The following is a 17,920-nucleotide window of genomic DNA, read 5'->3' as shown; positions in this document are numbered from 1 at the left end:
CAGATCCGGGTACCACGACCTCGTTGGCCCGTCTGGAGCGACGAGGATGGCGTGGCGGCAGTCGGACCTGATCTTGCGTAACACTCTGGGCAACAGTGCCAGAGGAGGAAACACATAAGGGAGTTGAAACTGCGACCAATCCTGAACTAAGGCGTCTGCCGCCAGAGCTCTGTGATCTTGAGACCGTGCCATGAATGTTGGGACCTTGTTGTTGTGCCGGGACGCCATTAGGTCGACGTCCGGCATCTCCCAGCGGCAACAGATCTCCTGAAACACGTCCGGGTGAAGAGACCATTCCCCTGCGTCCATGCCCTGGCGACTGAGAAAATCTGCTTCCCAGTTTTCTACGCCCGGGATGTGAACTGCGGATATGGTGGAAATTCGGAACTGCTTGCCTTCCAGCCACTGCTGGAAGGCTTGTAGGGCAAGATACACTGCCCTGATTTCCAGAACATTGATCTGAAGGGTGGACTCCTGCTGAGTCCACGTACCTTGAGCCCTGTGGTGGAGAAAAACTGCTCCCCACCCTGACAGACTCGCGTCCGTTGTGACCACCGCCAAGGATGGGGGTAGGAAAGGCTTTCCTTTTGACAATGAGGTGGGAAGAAGCCACTACTGAAGAGAATCCTTGGCCGCCTGAGAAGAAGGGAATTTTGTTTACTTACCGTAAATTCCTTTTCTTCTAGCTCCAATTGGGAGACCCAGACAATTGGGTGTATAGCTATTGCCTCTGGAGGCCACACAAAGTATTACACTTAAAAGTGTAAGGCCCCTCCCCTTCTGGCTATACACCCCCAGTGGGATCACTGGCTCACCAGTTTTAGTGCCAAAGCAAGAAGGAGGAAAGCCAATAACTGGTTTAAAGACCAATTCAATCCGAGGAAACATCGGAGAACTGAACCATACCACATGAACAACATGTGTACCCGAAAAAACAGAAAAACCCCGAGAAAACAGGGCGGGTGCTGGGTCTCCCAATTGGAGCTAGAAGAAAAGGAATTTACGGTAAGTAAACAAAATTCCCTTCTTCTTTGTCGCTCCATTGGGAGACCCAGACAATTGGGATGTCCAAAAGCAATCCCTGGGTGGGTAAAAGAATACCTCATGATAGGGCCGTCAAACGGCCCTCTCCTACAGGTGGCCAACCGCCGCCTGAATGACTTATCTACCTAGGCTGGCGTCTGCCGAAGCGTAGGTATGCATCTGATAATGCTTGGTAAAAGTAAGTAGACTCGACCAGGTGGGTGCCTGACACACCTGCTGAGCCGTAGCCTGGTGCCGTAATGCCCAGGATGCACCCACGGCTCTGGTAGAATGGGCCTTCGGCCTTGAGAGAACCAGAAGCCCAGTAGAACTGTAGGTTTCAAGAATTGGTTCCTCGAGCCCCCGAGCAAGGGTGGATCTGGAAGCTTGCGACTGTTTACGCCGACCAGCGACAAGGACAAAGAGTGCATCCGGGTGGCGCAGGAGCGCCATGCGGGAAGTAGAACCTGAGTGCTCTCACCAGAACCAACAGATGCAAATCTTTCTGAAAATGATGGACTGGACGAGGACACAAAGAAGGTGAGGTGATATCCTGATTGATATGAAAATGGGATACCACCTTAGGGAGAAATTCCGGAACCGGACGCAGAACTACCCTGTCCTGGTGAAGGACCAGGAAGGGAGTTTGTATGAGAGCGTTGCTAGCTCGGAAACTCTCCTAAGAGACGAGACCGTTACTAGAAGGCCACTTCCCGTGAAAAACGGGAAGGGAGACATCCTTCAAAGGCTCGAAAGGCGGCATCTGGAGAGCAATTAGAACCTTGTTCAGATCTCAGGGCTCTAACGGCCGCTTGTACGGAGTGCTGAGAAGACAAACTCCCCGTAGGAACGTGCGTACCTGAGGAAGTCGTCGTTTCTGAAAAAATACAGATAGCGCTGAGACTTGTCCCTAAAGGGAACTGAGCGACAACCCATTTTCCTACCTAGATTGCAGGAAGGAAGGAAACATAGACGATGCAACCGGCCAGGGAGAAACACCCTGCGCCGAGCACCGAGATAAGAACATCTTCCACGTCCTGTGGTCAATCTTGGCGGACGTTGGTATGCTAGCCTGTCTCATGGTGGCAACCACGTCCTGAGGTAATCCTGACGACACTAGGTTCCAGGACTCAATGCCACACCATCCGGTTGAGGGCCGTAGAATTCAAATGGAAGAATGGCCCTTGAGACAGCCAGTCTGATTGGTCTGGTAGTGCCCCCGGTTAGCCTACCGTGAGGCACCACAGAACCGAGTACCACAACATCCTCGGCCAATTTGTAGCGACGAGGATGGCGCGGCCGCAGTCGGTCTTGATCTAGCGCAGTACTCTGGGCAACAATGCCAGAGGTGGCACCTAAGGTAGCTGGAACTGCGACCAATGCTGAACTAAGGCGTTTGCCGCCAGAGCTCGATGATTGTGAAACCGTGCCATGAAGCTGGCACATTGTTGTTGTGCCGTGACGCCATTAGATCGACGTCCGGCCTCTGTCAGCGGCGCCAGATCTCCTGAAACCCGTCCGGGTGAGGAGACCATACTCTTTCGGCCACACCTCAGCGACTTAGGAAGTCAGCTTCCTAGTTTCCACACTTGGGATGTGAATTGTGGATATGGTGGATGCCGTGTCTTCCACCCACATCAGAACCTGCCGGACTTCCTGGAAGGCTTGCCGGTTGCGCGTTCTTCCTTGGTGGTTGATGTATGCCACCGCTGTGGAGCTGTCCGACTGAAGTCGGATATGCTTGCTTTCCAGCCGCTGTTGGAAGGATTGTAGGGCAAGATACACTGCTCTGTGTTCAAGAACATTGATCTGAAGAGTGGACTCTTGCTGAGTCCACGTACCCTGAGCGCTGTAGTGGAGAAAAACTGCTCCCCACCCTGATAGACTCGCGTCTGTCGTAACTATCGCCCAGGACGGGGATAGGAAGGACCTTCTTTTTGACCAAGAGGTGAGAAGAAGCCACCACCGTAGAGATTCCTTGGCCGCCTGAGAAAGAACGACGACTCTGTTGAGGGACGTCGACTCCTCGTCCCATTGGCGGAGAATGTCCCATTGTAGTGGACGCAGTAAAACTGCGCGAAAGGAACTGCCTCCATTGCTACCATCTTACGTAGGAAGTGCATGAGGCGTCTCAATGTGTGCGACTGGTTCTTAAAGAAGAGCTTGCAGCCCGTAGTGAATGCTGTTTGTCTAGCGGCAGCTTCACTATCGCTGAGAGAGTAAGAAACTCTATGCCTAGATATGTTATCGATAGGGTCGGGGTCGGATCTGACTTTAAAAAGTTGATGATCCACCCAAAACTCTAGAGAGTCTCCAGCGCAACGTTCGGGCAGTGTTGGCATGTTTCCTAAGAGAGTGCCTTGACAAGTAGATCGTCTAAATACGGGACCACAGAGTGACCCTGAGAGTGCAGGACTGTGACTACTGCTGCCCTGACCTTGGCGAAGACCAGTTGGACTGTCGCTAGCCGGAAGGTAGAGCTACGAACAGAGGGTGTTCGTCTCCTATAACGAAGCGTAGAAACGCTAGTGCTCTGGATCAATCGGCACGTGTGGATAAGCATCCTTGATGCCTAATGATGCTAGGAAGAAGGGAATTTTGTTACTTACCGTAAATTCCTTTTCTTCTAGCTCTTATTGGGAGACCCAGACGATTGGGGGTATAGCTACTGCCCTCTGGAGGCCACACAAAGCACTACATTAAAAGTGCAAGGCCCCTCCCCCTCTGGCTATACCCCCCCGTGGTATCACGGGTTCTCCAGTTTTAGTGCCAAAGCAAGAAGGAGGAAGCCAATAACTGGTTTAAACAAATTAACTCCGAATAACGTCGGAGAACTGAAAAACCGTTCAACATGAACAACATGTGTACCCGCAAACAACCAAGAAATCCCGAAGGACAACAGGGCGGGTGCTGGGTCTCCCAATAAGAGCTAGAAGAAAAGGAATTTACGGTAAGTAACAAAATTCCCTTCTTCTTCAGCGCTCTATTGGGAGACCCAGACGATTGGGACGTCCAAAAGCTGTCCCTGGGTGGGTAAATAAATACCTCATGTTAGAGCTGCAAAACAGCCCTCCCCTACGGGGGTGTCACTGCCGCCTGCAGGACTCTTCTACCTAAGCTGGCATCCGCCGAAGCATAGGTATGCACCTGATAATGCTTGGTGAAAGTGTGCAGACTGGACCAGGTAGCTGCCTGGCACACCTGTTGAGCCGAAGCCTGGTGACGTAATGCCCAGGACGCACCCACGGCTCTGGTTGAGTGGGCTTTTAGCCCTGAAGGAACCGGAAGCCCCGCAGAACGGTAGGCCTCTAGAATTGGTTCTTTGATCCATCGAGCCAGGGTGGCTTTAGAAGCCTGCAACCCCTTGCGCGGACCAGCGACAAGGACGAAAAGTGCATCGGCACGGCGTATGGGCGCCGTGCGGGAAATGTAGATTCTGAGTGCTCTCACCAGATCTAGCAAACGTAAGGCCTTTTCATACCGGTGAACCGGATGAGGGCAAAAAGAAGGCAAGGAAATATCCTGATTAAGATGAAAAGAGGATACGACCTTAGGGAGAAACTCCGGAATGGGGCGCAGCACAACCTTGTCCTGGTGGAACACCAGGAAGGGAGCCTTGGATGACAGAGCTGCCAGCTCAGACACTCGCCGAAGCGATGTGATTGCAACAAGAAACGCCACTTTCTGCGACAGCCGAGAAAAGGAAACTTCCTTCAGAGGCTCGAAGGGCGGCTTCTGGAGAGCAACTAGTACCCTGTTCAGATCCCATGGATCTAACGGTCGCTTGTACGGGGGCACAATATGACAGACCCCCTGCAGGAACGTGCGCACCTTAGGAAGACGTGCTAGACGCTTCTGAAAAAACACGGATAGTGCCGAAACTTGCCCTTTAAGGGAGCTGAGCGACAAGCCCTTTTCTAACCCCGATTGCAGGAAGGAAAGAAACTTGGGCAATTCAAATGGCCAGGGAGACACTCCCTGAGCAGAGCACCAGGACAAGAAAATCTTCCACGTTCTGTGGTAGATCTTAGCCGAATTCGACTTTCTAGCTTGTCTCATTGTGGCAATGACTCCCTGAGATAATCCAGCAGACGCTAGGATCCAGGACTCAATGGCCACACAGTCAGGTTCAGGGCCGCAGAATTCTGATGGAAAAACGGCCCTTGGGACAGTAAGTCTGGTCGGTCTGGCAGTGACCACGGTCGACCGATCGTGAGATGCCACAGATCCGGATACCACGACCTCCTCGGCCAGTCTGGAGCGACGAGTATGACGCGGCTGCATTCGGATCTGATCTTGCGTAGCACTCTGGGCAAGAGCGCCAGAGGTGGAAACACGTATGGGAGCTGAAACTGCGACCAATCTTGAACCAAGGCGTCTGCCGCCAGAGCTCTTTGATCGCGCGACCTCGCCATGAATGCCGGGACCTTGTTGTTGTGCCGGGACGCCATTAGGTCGACGTCCGGCACTCCCCAGCGGCGACAGATTTCCTGAAACACGTCCGGGTGAAGGGACCATTCCCCTGCGTCCATGCCCTGGCGACTGAGGAAGTCTGCTTCCCAGTTTTCTACGCCTGGGATGTGAACCGCGGATATGGTGGATGCTCTGTCCTCCACCCACATTAGAATGCGCCGGACTTCTTGGAAGGCTTGCCGACTGCGCGTCCCTCCTTGGTGGTTGATGTATGCCACCGCTGTGGAGTTGTCCGACTGGATTCGGATCTGCTTTCCTTCCAGCCACTGTTGGAAGGCCAGTAGAGCAAGATACACTGCTCTGATCTCCAGAACATTGATCTGAAGGGTGGACTCCTGCGGAGTCCACGTCCCCTGAGCCCTGTGGTGGAGAAATACTGCTCCCCACCCTGACAGACTCGCATCTGTCGTGACTACTGCCCAGGATGGGGGCAGGAAGGATCTTCCCTGAGACAATGATGTGGGAAGGAGCCACCATTGTAGAGAGTCCTTGGCCGTCTGGGAAAGCGAGACTTTCCTGTCCAGGGACGTTGACTTCCCGTCCCATTGGCGGAGAATGTCCCATTGAAGTGGGCGCAGATGAAACTGCGCAAAGGGAACCGCTTCCATGGCTGCCACCATCTTCCCTAGGAAATGCATGAGGCGCCGCAAGGGATGCAACTGGCCCTGCAGGAGAGATTGCACCCCTGTCTGTAGTGACCGCTGCTTGTCCAGCGGAAGCTTCACTATCGCTGCTAGAGTATGAAACTCCATGCCAAGATACGTTAGTGACTGAGTCGGTGATAGGATCGACTTTGGAAAGTTGATGATCCATCCGAAAGACTGTAGAGTCTCCAGCGTAGCATTCAGGCTGAGTTGGCATGCCTCCTGAGAGGGAGCTTTGACCAATAAATCGTCTAGGTAAGGGATCACCGAGTGTCCCTGAGAGTGCAAGACTGCTACCACCGCCGCCATGACCTTGGTGAAGACCCGTGGGGCTGTCGCCAGACCAAATGGAAGAGCTACGAACTGAAAATGGTCGTCTCCTATCACAAAACGTAGAAAACGTTGATGTTCTGTAGCAATTGGCACGTGGAGATAAGCATCTCTGATGTCTATTGAGGCAAGGAAGTCTCCTCTGGACATTGAGGCAATGACAGAGCGGAGGGTTTCCATCCGGAACCTCCTGGCGTGCACATGCTTGTTGAGCCGTTTTAGGTCCAGAACAGGACGGAACGAGCCGTCCTTTTTTGGAACCACAAAGAGATTGGAGTAAAACCCTTGCCCTTGTTCCTGAGGAGGGACTGGGATAACCACTCCTTCCGCTTTTAGGGAATCCACCGCCTGCAGCAGAGCATCTGCTCGGTCTGGCCGTGGGGAGGTTCTGAAGAACCGAACTGGAGGACGAGAATTGAACTCGATTCTGTACCCGCGAGACAAAATGTCCGTCACCCACCGGTCTTTGACCTGTGACATCCAAATGCCGGAAAAGCGGGAGAGCCTGCCCCCGACCGGCGATGCGGAGGGGGGGGGCTGGAAGTCATGAGGTAGCCGCTTTGGAAGCGGTACCTCCATTTGCTTTCTTGGGGCGTGTGTGAGTCCGCCACGAATCTGAGTTTCTTTGCGTCCTCTGAGTCCCTTTGGACGAGGTAAATGGTGTCTTGCCCGAACCTCGAAAGGACTGAAACCTCTGCTGCCACTTTTTCTGCTGAGGTTTGGGTGTTCTGGGTTGTGGTAAAGAGGAGTCTTTACCCTTGGACTGCTTAATGATGTCAGCCAATGGCTCGCCAAACAGTCTCTCTCTAGACAAAGGCAAACTGGTTAAACATTTTTTGGAACCAGCATCCGCTTTCCAGTCCTTTAACCACAAGGCTCTGCGCAAAACTACCGAATTGGCGGACGCCATTGAGGTGCGACTGGTAGATTCTAGGACCGCATTGATAGCGTAAGACGCAAACGCCGACATCTGCGTGGTAAGATGCGCCACTTGCGGCACTGCTGGATGCATGATAGCATCCACCTTTGCTAAGCCAGCTGAAATAGCCTGGAGTGCCCAGACGGCTGCGAATGCCGGAGCAAATGACGCGCCTATAGCTTCATAGACAGATTTTAACCAAAGGTCCATCTGTCTGTCATTGGCATCTTTAAGTGAAGCGCCATCCTCCACTGCAACTATGGATCTAGCTGCAAGTTTGGAAATCGGGGGGTCCACCTTTGGACACTGTGTCCAGCGCTTGACCACCTCAGGGGGGAAAGGGAAACGCGTATCTTTAGATCGTTTAGAGAAACGCCTTTCCGGGTGAGCGTCGTGCTTCTGAATTGATTCTCTGAAGTCAGAGTGATCTAACAAAGCACTCAATTTACGCTTGGGATAAAGGAAACGAAACTTTTCCTGCTCCGCAGCCGCCTCTTCTGCTGAAGGGGCTGGGGGAGAAATATCCAACAGCCTATTGATGGCTGAGATAAGGTCGTCTACCATGGCATCCCCATCCGGGGTATCCAGGTTGAGAGGGGTTCCAGGAGTGGATTCCTGATCACTCTCATCAGACACATCACAGGGAGACTGATTGCGCTGAGACCCTGAGCAGTGTGAAGACGTCGAGGGTCTTTCCCAGCGAGCTCGCTTAGGGTGGCTGGGGCCATCATCTGAGTCATAATCCTCGGCCTGTGAAGCCGGGGACCCCCCTGTGGGCTGGATACATTCCAAGTAAGGGGGACCTGAGGACAGAGGCCTCGCCGTGCCCAGAGACTGAGCCCCATGCATAGATTGCAAGGTCTCAAGGATTTTTGCCATAGATACAGACATATTATCTGCAAAAACTGCAAAGTCCGTCCCTGTCACCGGGGCAGAACTTACAAGCGTCTCAGCCTGGGTCGCTACCTCTCCTGACTCCGGCTGGCGAAGCAGCACCGGGTCGGAGCATTGCACACAATGGGGGTCATCAGAGCCTGCTGGTAGATTAGCCCCACATGCAGCACACGCAGTATACACAGCCCTTTTTGCCTTGGCCGCCTTGCGTTTTGAGGATGACATGTTGCTGCTTCCACAGAGCGATCTGGGATATGCAGCCAGAAGCGCACCTCACAGTGCAAGAAATACAATATCTATATATATGTACCCAGTACACTGACACACAGTGAGGCACTAGAGGGACCAGCACAGAAAAAACGCTTACCGCCCGCTTAAAAAGCGGGTGTGTGGTCGCCAGATAGCCCCTAGTCCAGGTCTCCCAGAGCCTTGCGTCCTTCCTCCAGCCAGGCATGCATGTAATGGCTGCCGGCGTCTCTAGAGAGGAAGGGGGGCGGGCCCTGGGCGTTCCTGGCCAAGAGCGGGAAGCCTGCTTCCCTTGTGCATAGTGTGAGGGCTGGAGCATGTAAATCAGGCTCCAGCCCTCGTCGCTGCTTGCGAACAGCGTCTCTCCCCTACCCTGAATGACAGGGTGGGGGCGGGAACGAAACGGAGCTGCCGGCGTCCTAGGCCCAAAAAGCCGGGGACTAAAGTTATAACCGCCGCCGCCGTAAAAGCGCGGACGGCGGATCCCCGGCGCACCACAAGTCACAGCAGCGCCGCCCGGTCCAGAGGGGGTCGGCGCTGCGTTCCCATACACAAAACATCCCCCAGTAATCTGTAGGGACATAACTCCAACATTGCGGTCCCCGGCGCACTACAACACCCAGCCAGCCCGGAGTGTGTCTGTGCCTGCCGGGGACACAGAGTACCTGTAAGATGCAGGGCCCTGTCCCTGATCGTACTCCTGCTCCGAATCCATCAGGTTCTAATGGGTCTGTGGATGGAGCCCGGCATCAGAGCTGAGAGGCCGGCAGGATCCCACTTCCACAGAGCCCTACCAGGGGATGTGGAAGGAAAACAGCATGTCAGGCTCCAGCCCTGTACCAGCAATAGGTACCTCAACCTTACAACACCATCCAGGGGTGAGAAGGGAGCATGCTGGGGACACTATATGTGTCCTCTTTTCTTCCATCCGAAACAGTCAGCAGCTACTGCTGACTAAAATCTGTGGAGCTATGCATGGAATGTTTGACCTCCTTCGCACACAAAGCTAAAACTGGAGAACCCGTGATACCACGGGGGGGTATAGCCAGAGGGGGAGGGGCCTTGCACTTTTAATGTAGTGCTTTGTGTGGCCTCCAGAGGGCAGTAGCTATACCCCCAATCGTCTGGGTCTCCCAATAGAGCGCTGAAGAAATATCCTTGGGACCTTGAGGCGATGACATGGCGGAGGGATTCCATCCGGAACCGCCTGGTGTCCACGAGCTTGCTGAGCATTTTTAGATCCAGAACGGGACGGAACGGCCCGTTGTTATAGGTACCGCAAAGAATTTGGGGTAAAAACCGTGACCTTGTTCCTGAAGAGGAACGGGGGTCATCACTCTTTCTGCCTATAGAGTGCACCCTGTTTGCAGAAGAGCAGCGGCCCGGCCGGGAGGTGGAGAAATTCTGAAGAATCGAGTTGGAGGACGAGAAGTGAGCTCTATCCTGTACCCGTGAGACAGAATGTCTCACACTCAATGGTCATTGACCTATGGCAGCTAAATATCGCCAAGGCGGGAGAGCCTGCTACCGACCGAGGCCGCAAGTCATGAGGAAGCCGCCTTGGAAGCGGGTTTTCAGACTGTCGCTTTTTTGGGCGAGACTGAGCCCGCTAAGAATCTTAGCTCCTCTGATCCTTTTGAGTCCACATTGGACGAGGAAAAATGGGACCTGCCCGAGCCTCGAAAAGGCCGAAAACCCCGACTGCCTCTTGCTCTGTTGGGGTTTGTTGTGTCCGGGCTGAGGAAAGGATGAATCCTTACCCCTGGACTGTTTGATGGTTACATCCAACGCTCACCAAACAGTCGGTCAGCAGAAAAAGGCAACTGGTTAGGCAACCTTTTTTTTTTTTGGAAGCAGAATCTGCCTTCCATTCACTTAACGAGCAGACCAGGCTCTGCTTAAAAACACGGAGTAGCGGAGGCTACCGCCGCACGGTTCGCAGAGTCCAGGACAACCTGAATCGCGTAAGAAACAAATGCAGACATTTGAGAGGTTAAGGATGCCACCTGCGGCACAGATGTACGTGTAACCGTGTCAATCTGTGTAAGACAAGCTGAAATAGCTTGTAGTGCCCCAAGGGAGAGAATGCCGGAGCCAACGGTGCGCCGACAGCCTCATAGATGGCTTTCGACCAGAGATCCATCTGTCTGTCAGTGGCATCTTTGAGTTTGCAGTTCCATCTCCCACTGCAACTATGGATCTAGCTACAAGCCTGGAGATTGGAGGATGCCGCTCGGGACATTGGGTCCAGTCCTTGACCAAGTCAGGGGACAGGGATAACGTGTATCCTAAGCCGTTTGGAGAAGCGCATATCTGGATAAGCGTGGTGTTCCTGGACTGCCTCTCTGAAGGCAGAGTGGTCCAGAAAAATACGTGAAGCTGATTCCTCCACTGGAGGAGCTGTGAGAAATAACCCACATTCTATAGATGGACGCTATAAGATTATTTACTATGGCGTCACAATCAGGTGTATCCAGATTGAGAGCGGTCTCAGGATCAGAATCCTGAGCCGCTACTTCCGCCTCATTACACAGAGAGTCCTTCTGTTAGGACCCTGATGAAACCGAGGCCGCTCATAGCGAGCCCACTTAGGCTGTCTGGGACTGACGTCCGTGCAGAGCCGTGACTCTGGGATGCGTGTGACATTCCCGGAGCTGTTAGTTATTCACACTGAGGGGGGCCATGGATCAATGATTCAACAGTGCCCATATTGTGAGAGACATGTCCGGACTGCTAGGCTTCTAGTATCATAGCCATAGTCTCAGAAAAACTGTCAGTAAATACTGCAGACACCGTCCTCATCCCCTGGCCATTAGTGCATACAATGGGAGTCTATGTAACCTGCCGGCCGTATAGCCGTACATGCTGTACCAGCTGTATAGAAAAACATGTGGTTCTGCACCTTTGTTTTACACAGAGAATATGCTGATAACTCCTCCGCATAATCCAGGAGGGTATATACAACGTGCGACCAAACAGTGCAATGTATATATACAAGCATATCTATAAGTGCACTTCTGCACTAGTGGGGTTAGCACCACAGGTGCTGCTTAACGCCTGTTGCAGCGATTGTGTGACTATCAGAATGCCAGGGTCTTCCACACTTGTCTCTGTATCGTACAGAAACTGACACTAATGGCTGCCGGTGTCCTTGTAGAGAAGGAAGCCGTGGGCGTGCCTGAGAAAGTGCGGGAATCCGGATTCACAGTGCACACAGTGAGAGGGGTGGAGTATGCAAAACATACTCCAGCTCTCAGCTCTGCTCTATGCAGCGTCACGCCCCTACCCTGACTGTCAGGGCTGTGGGCGGTAACGAAGGGAGACTAGGCCCAGAAGCCGGGGACTCGAGTTAACAGCGCGGCCGCCGTAAAAGCGCGGGCCGCGCTGAAGTCCCCGGCGCACCACAAGTGCCAGCCGCGCCGCAGTTCCAGCGGCCGGCGCGACCGATTCATAGAAGTGGCCAGCGTCCCGCCCCTCTCCTGACTGGCAGGTCTGGGGGCGGGAACGAACGGAAGCAGGCCGCAAAAGCCGGGGACTCTAGTTATCAGCGCGGCCGCCGTAAAAGCGCGGGCCGCGCTGAAGTCCCCGGCGCACCACAAGTGCCAGCCGCGCCGCTGCCAGCGGCCGGCGCGACCGATTCCTGGAAGTGGCCAGCGTCCCGCCCCTCTCCTGACTGGCAGGTCTGGGGGCGGGAACGAACGGAAGCAGGCCGCAAAAGCCGGGGACTCTAGTTATCAGCGCGGCCGCCGTAAAAGCGCAGGCCGCGCTGAAGTCCCCGGCGCACTACAAGTGCCAGCCGCGCCGCAGTCCCAGCGGCCGGCGCGACCAATTCCCATAAGTGAGCCTGCTTCAGCAAAGCTGAATGAGGCCATGGCACAGGCGCCGCAGCGCTGATGTCCCCCGGCGCACTACAACACCCAGCATGCTGCGGTGTGAGCGCCAAATGCACGGGGACACAGAGTACCTTGAGGAAGCAGGGCCATGTCCCTGATGTACTCCGCTCCATCCAGCATCTTCTCCAGGGGCTGTAGATGGAGCACGGTCTCAGTGCCTGGAGACCGGTAAATCCCACTTCACCCAGAGCCCTGTAAAAAGGGATGGGGAAGGAATCAGCATGTGGGCTCCTGCCGCCGTACCCGCAATGGGTACCTCAACCTTACAAACACCTCCGACATACAGTGGGGTGAGAAGGGAGCATGCTGGGGACACTATATGTGTCCTCTTTTCTTCCATCCGACATAGTCAGCAGCTGCTGCTGACTAAAAAGTGGAGCTATGCGTGGATGTGTTGCCTCCTTCGCACAAAGCACAAAACTGGTGAGCCAGTGATCCCACTGGGGGTGTATAGCCAGAAGGGGAGGGGCCTTACACTTTTAAGTGTAATACTTTGTGTGGCCTCCAGAGGCAATAGCTATACACCCAATTGTCTGGGTCTCCCAATGGAGCGACAAAGAAAGGGAGACGTTCCTGTGTAGGGACGTCGACTTCCCGTCCCATTGGCGGAGAATGTCCCATTGTAGTGGACGCAGATGAAACTGCGCGAAAGGGACTGCCTCCATTGCTGCTACCATCGTCCCTAGGAAGTGCATGAGGCGTCTCAAGGGGTGCGACTGGCCCTGAAGGAGAGATTGCACCCCTGTCTGTAGTGAACGCTGTTTGTTCAGCGGAAGCATCACTATCGCTGAGAGAGTATGAAACTCCATGCCAAGATATGTTAGCGATTGGGTCGGGGTCAGATTTGACTTTGAAAAGTTGATGATCCACCCGAAACTCTGGAGAGTCTCCAGTGCAACGTTCAGGCTGTGTTGGCATGCCTCTTGAGAGGGTGCCTTGACAAGTAGATCGTCCAAGTAAGGGATCACAGAGTGACCCTGAGAGTGCAGGACTGCTACTACTGCTGCCATGACCTTGGTGAAGACCCGTGGGGCTGTCGCCAGACCGAAAGGCAGGGCTACGAACTGAAGGTGTTCGTCTCCTATAACGAAGCGTAGAAAAACGCTGGTGCTCTGGAGCAATCGGCACGTGGAGATAAGCATCCATGATGTCTATTGATGCTAGGAAATCTCCTTGAGACATTGAGGCGATGACGGAGCGGAGGGATTCCATCCGGAACCGCCTGGTTTTCACATGCTTGTTGAGCAGTTTTAGGTCCAGAACAGGACGGAAAGACCCGTCCTTTTTTGGCACCACAACAAATTGGAGTAAAAACCGTGACCTTGCTCCTGAAGAGGAACAGGGATCACCACTCCTTCTGCCTTTAGAGAGCACCCGCCTGCAGAAGGGCACCGGCTCGGTCGGGAGGTGGAGAAGTTCTGAAGAATCGAGTCGGAGGACGAGAACTGAACTCTATCCTGTACCCGTGAGACAGAATGTCTCTCACCCAACGGTCTTTGACCTGTGGCAGCCAAATGTCGCCAAAGCGGGAGAGCCTGCCACCGACCGAGGATGCGGAGAGAGGAGGCCGAAAGTCATGAGGAAGCCGCCTTGGTAGCGGTTCCTCCGGCTGCCTTGTTTGGGCGTGACTGAGCCCGCCAAGAATCTGAGCTCCTCCGATCCTTTTGAGTCCTTTTGGACGAGGAGAATTGGGACCTGCCCGAGCCTCGAAAGGACCGAAACCTCGACTGTCCCCTCCTCTGTTGGGGTTTGTTAGGTTTGGGCTGGGGTAAGGAAGAATCCTTACCCTTGGACTGTTTAATGATTTCATCCAATCTCTCACCAAACAGTCTGTCATCAGAAAATGGCAAACTGGTTAAGCACTTATTTGGAAGCAGAATCTGCCTTCCATTCCCTTAACCACAAGGCTCTGCGTAAAACCACGGAGTTGGCGGACGCCACTGCCGTACGGCTCGTAGAGTCCAGGACAGCATTAATAGCGTAAGACGCAAATGCAGACATTTGAGAGGTTAAGGACGCTACTTGCGGAACAGATGTACGTGTGACAGTGTCAATCTGCGCAAGACCAGCTGAAATAGCTTGGAGTGCCCATACAGCTGCGAATGCTGGAGCAAACGACGCGCCGATAGCTTCATAGATGGATTTCAACCAGAGCGCCATCTGTCTGTCAGTGGCATCTTTAAGTGAAGCCCCATCGTCCACTGCAACTATGGATCTAGTCGCAAGCCTGGAGATTGGAGGATCCACCTTTGGACACTGGGTCCAGCACTTGACCACGTCAGGGGGAAAGGGATAACGTGTATCCTTAAGACGTTTGGAGAAACGCTTATCTGGATAAGCGTGGTGTTTGTGAACTGCTTCTCTGAAGTCAGAGTGGTCCAGAAAAGTACTCAATTAACGCTTGGGATACCTGAAATGGAATTTCTCCTGCTGTGAAGCTGACTCCTCCACTGGAGGAGCTGAGGGAGAAATATCCAACATTCCATTGATGGACGCTATAAGATCATTCACTATGGCGTCACCATCAGGGGTATCCAGATTGAGAGCGGTCTCAGGATCAGAATCCTGATCAGCTACCTCTGCCTCATCATACAGAGAGTCCTCCTGCTGGGACCCTGACCAGTGTGATGAAGTCGAGGGCCGCTCCCAGCGAGCTCGCTTAGGCTGTCTAGGACTGTCGTCCGTGTCAGAGCCTTCACCCTGGGATGCATGGGACCCCCCCGGAGCACGGATTTGTTCCAAATGAGGGGGGCCAGGGAGCATTGAATCAACAGTGCCCATGGTCTGAGTTACCGGTCTGGACTGCAAAGTCTCTAGGATTTTAGTCATAGTCAGAGACAATCTATCAGCAAAAACTGCAAACTCCGTCCCTGTCACCTGGACAGTGTTCACAGGTGGTTCTCCTTGGGCCACCTCTAGCAGAGACCCCGGCTGAGCAAGTGCTACAGGGGAGCATTGCACCCTATGGGGGTCAGTGGAACCTGCCGGTAGAACAGCCTCACATGCGGTACAAGCAGCATAGAAAGCCTGTGCCTTGGCACCCTTGCTTTTTGCGGACGACATGCTGTTGTCTAGCCATCTAGGAGGGCATATAGCCAAGAATAGCGACCGTGCAGTGCAATGTATAACATACAAGCATAAAGTACAAATGAACACTTCGGCACTAGTGGGGTCAGCACCTCAGGTGCTGCTTACCGCCCGCTCAAAAGCGGGTGTGTGGTCGCCCGAATCCTGTGTCTGGGTCTCCAAGAGCTTGTCTCCCTTCTCCAGCTCAGACTGCACACAGGAATGGCTGCCGGCGTCCTGTGGAGAGGGGCGGGCCGTGGGCATGCCCCAGACAAAGTGCGGGAAACTGGCGTCTCACTGTGCCCAGTGAGGGGGCTGGAGTATGCTAAGCAGACTCCAGCCCTCGGCGCTGACGTTCTGAACAGCGTCCCGCCCTTCCCCTGACTGGCAGGCCTGGGGGCGGGAACGAAACGAAACTAGGCCGCAAAAGCCGGGGACTCGATTTATAAGCGCGGCCGTCATATAAGCACGGCCAGCGCGGAAGTCCCCGGCGCACCACAAGTCCCAGCCGCGCCACAGTGTAAAAACAGCCAGCAGCGGCCGGCGCGGCAGTTCCTAATACATAAACTCACTCAGCTAAGCTGCAGTGAGTAATAGCACAAGTGCTCCGCGCTGTTGTCCCCGGCGCACTAACACACCCAGCATGCTGGGTGTGTTAGTGCGCCGGGGACAACAGCGCGGAGCGCTTGTGCTAACACACCCAGCATGCTGGTGTGTGTGTGCGCGATTTGTACGGGGACACAGAGTACCTTAATGTAGCAGGGCCCTGTCCCTGACGATACTCAGCTCCATATCCAGCAGGTTCTCCGGGTCTGTGGATGGAGCACGGTCTCAGTGCCTGGAGACCGGTAAGATCCCACTTCACCCAGAGCCCTGAGGGGGATGGGGAAGGAAAGCAGCATGTGGGCTCCAGCCTCCGTACCCGCAATGGATACCTCAACCTTAACAAACACCGCCGACAAGAGTGGGGTGAGAAGGGAGCATGCTGGGGGCCCTATATGGGCCCACTTTTCTTCCATCCGACATAGTCAGCAGCTGCTGCTGACTAAAACAGTGGAGCTATGCGTGGATGTCTGACCTCCTTCGCACAAAGCATGAAAACTGAGGAGCCCGTGATCCCACGGGGGGTGTATAGGCAGAAGGGGAGGGGCCTTACACTTTTAAGTGTAATACTTTGTGTGGCCTCCGGAGGCAGTAGCTATACACCCAATTGTCTGGGTCTCCCAATAGAGCGACAAAGAAAAATGTTTTTCCAGAACTGGGCTGGCTTCTTTAGATGCTTTTTAACAAAGTCTTATCTGGCCTATTTTTAAGGCTGTATAATAGTTTGCACCTTGTGGTGAACCCTCTGTATTTGCTCTCATGAAGTCTTCTCTTATGGGTGACTTAGATATGTAAACACCTATTTCCTGGAGAGTGTTCTTCACTTGGGTGGATGCTGTGAAGGGGTTTTTCTTCCCCATGGAAAGGATTCTGTGGATTATCCACCACTGTAGTTTTCTGTGGACGTCCAGATCTTTTTGCATTCTCAAACTGTTCAGTGAGCTCTTTTTTTCTTGCAGAATGCACCAAACTGTTGATTTGGTCACTTCTAACATTTTTGCTATCTCTCTGATGGATTAATTCTTTTTTTCAGCCTAATGATCTCTTGCATTGAGAGCTCCTTTAGCTGCAGGTTTTGGGTTCACAGCAACAGGTCCCAAATGGAAATACTACACCTAGAATCAGCTCCAGACCTTTTACTTGCTTAATTGATAAAGGATTAACAAGGGAATAGCCCATGCAGCCCATTAAACAGCTTTGAGATAACCAGGCCAATTAACTTTGGTTCCTTGAAAAAGAGGCAGCTACATAATATAAAGATGTAATTCCTAAATCCTTACTCCAGTTAGGATGTGAATACCCTGAAATTAAAGCTGAGAATTTGCACTTTAAGCCAATATTGATTACATAACTGTATTATGAATAGGATTTGGTAAACAGGTAAAATGCCAAAACTTATGTCACTGTCCAAATATTTCTGGACCTAGTGGGAGTGACCATTATATACACTATAAAGGTTTTTAGGATACCTAACACATCATAAGACCAAGAAAAGCCTGGTAGAAGAGATTCCCTAGATATCCCAGAATGAGCCACGTGTATTAGCACAATTATTATAACATGCTACAATTGATTATATTGTCTGATGTGAAAAGCAGAGTTGCAAATACTAGTGCAACTTTAGGGAGTGGATCAGAGTAAAGTGAATGAATAGCCAAACCTTTCCATTCATTGAGATATCCTCTTTAGTAACATATAGCAAGTTGATATTTTTGTTTTGAAATACTTTGGCATTCCATTGATAAGGATATATTAAATAATACTGCAAATAAAAACTTCTCTACAAGTTATTATCTCTACAAGATAAATTGGATCACTCACGATGGAAG

The 17,920-nt window shown here is 52.9% G+C and overlaps 1 protein-coding gene across 2 annotated transcripts in view; it reads right to left on the bottom strand.

The window, feature by feature from the left end:
- Positions 1–17,920, bottom strand: part of HIRA (histone cell cycle regulator) — a 127,068-nt gene that overhangs the window by 84,686 nt on the left and 24,462 nt on the right. The window lies entirely within an intron of this gene.

This window comes from Anomaloglossus baeobatrachus, chromosome 1 (genome assembly GCF_048569485.1).
Source record: "Anomaloglossus baeobatrachus isolate aAnoBae1 chromosome 1, aAnoBae1.hap1, whole genome shotgun sequence".
Lineage (NCBI taxonomy): Eukaryota > Metazoa > Chordata > Amphibia > Anura > Aromobatidae > Anomaloglossus > Anomaloglossus baeobatrachus.
This window is presented reverse-complemented; position numbering and strand designations above follow the sequence as displayed.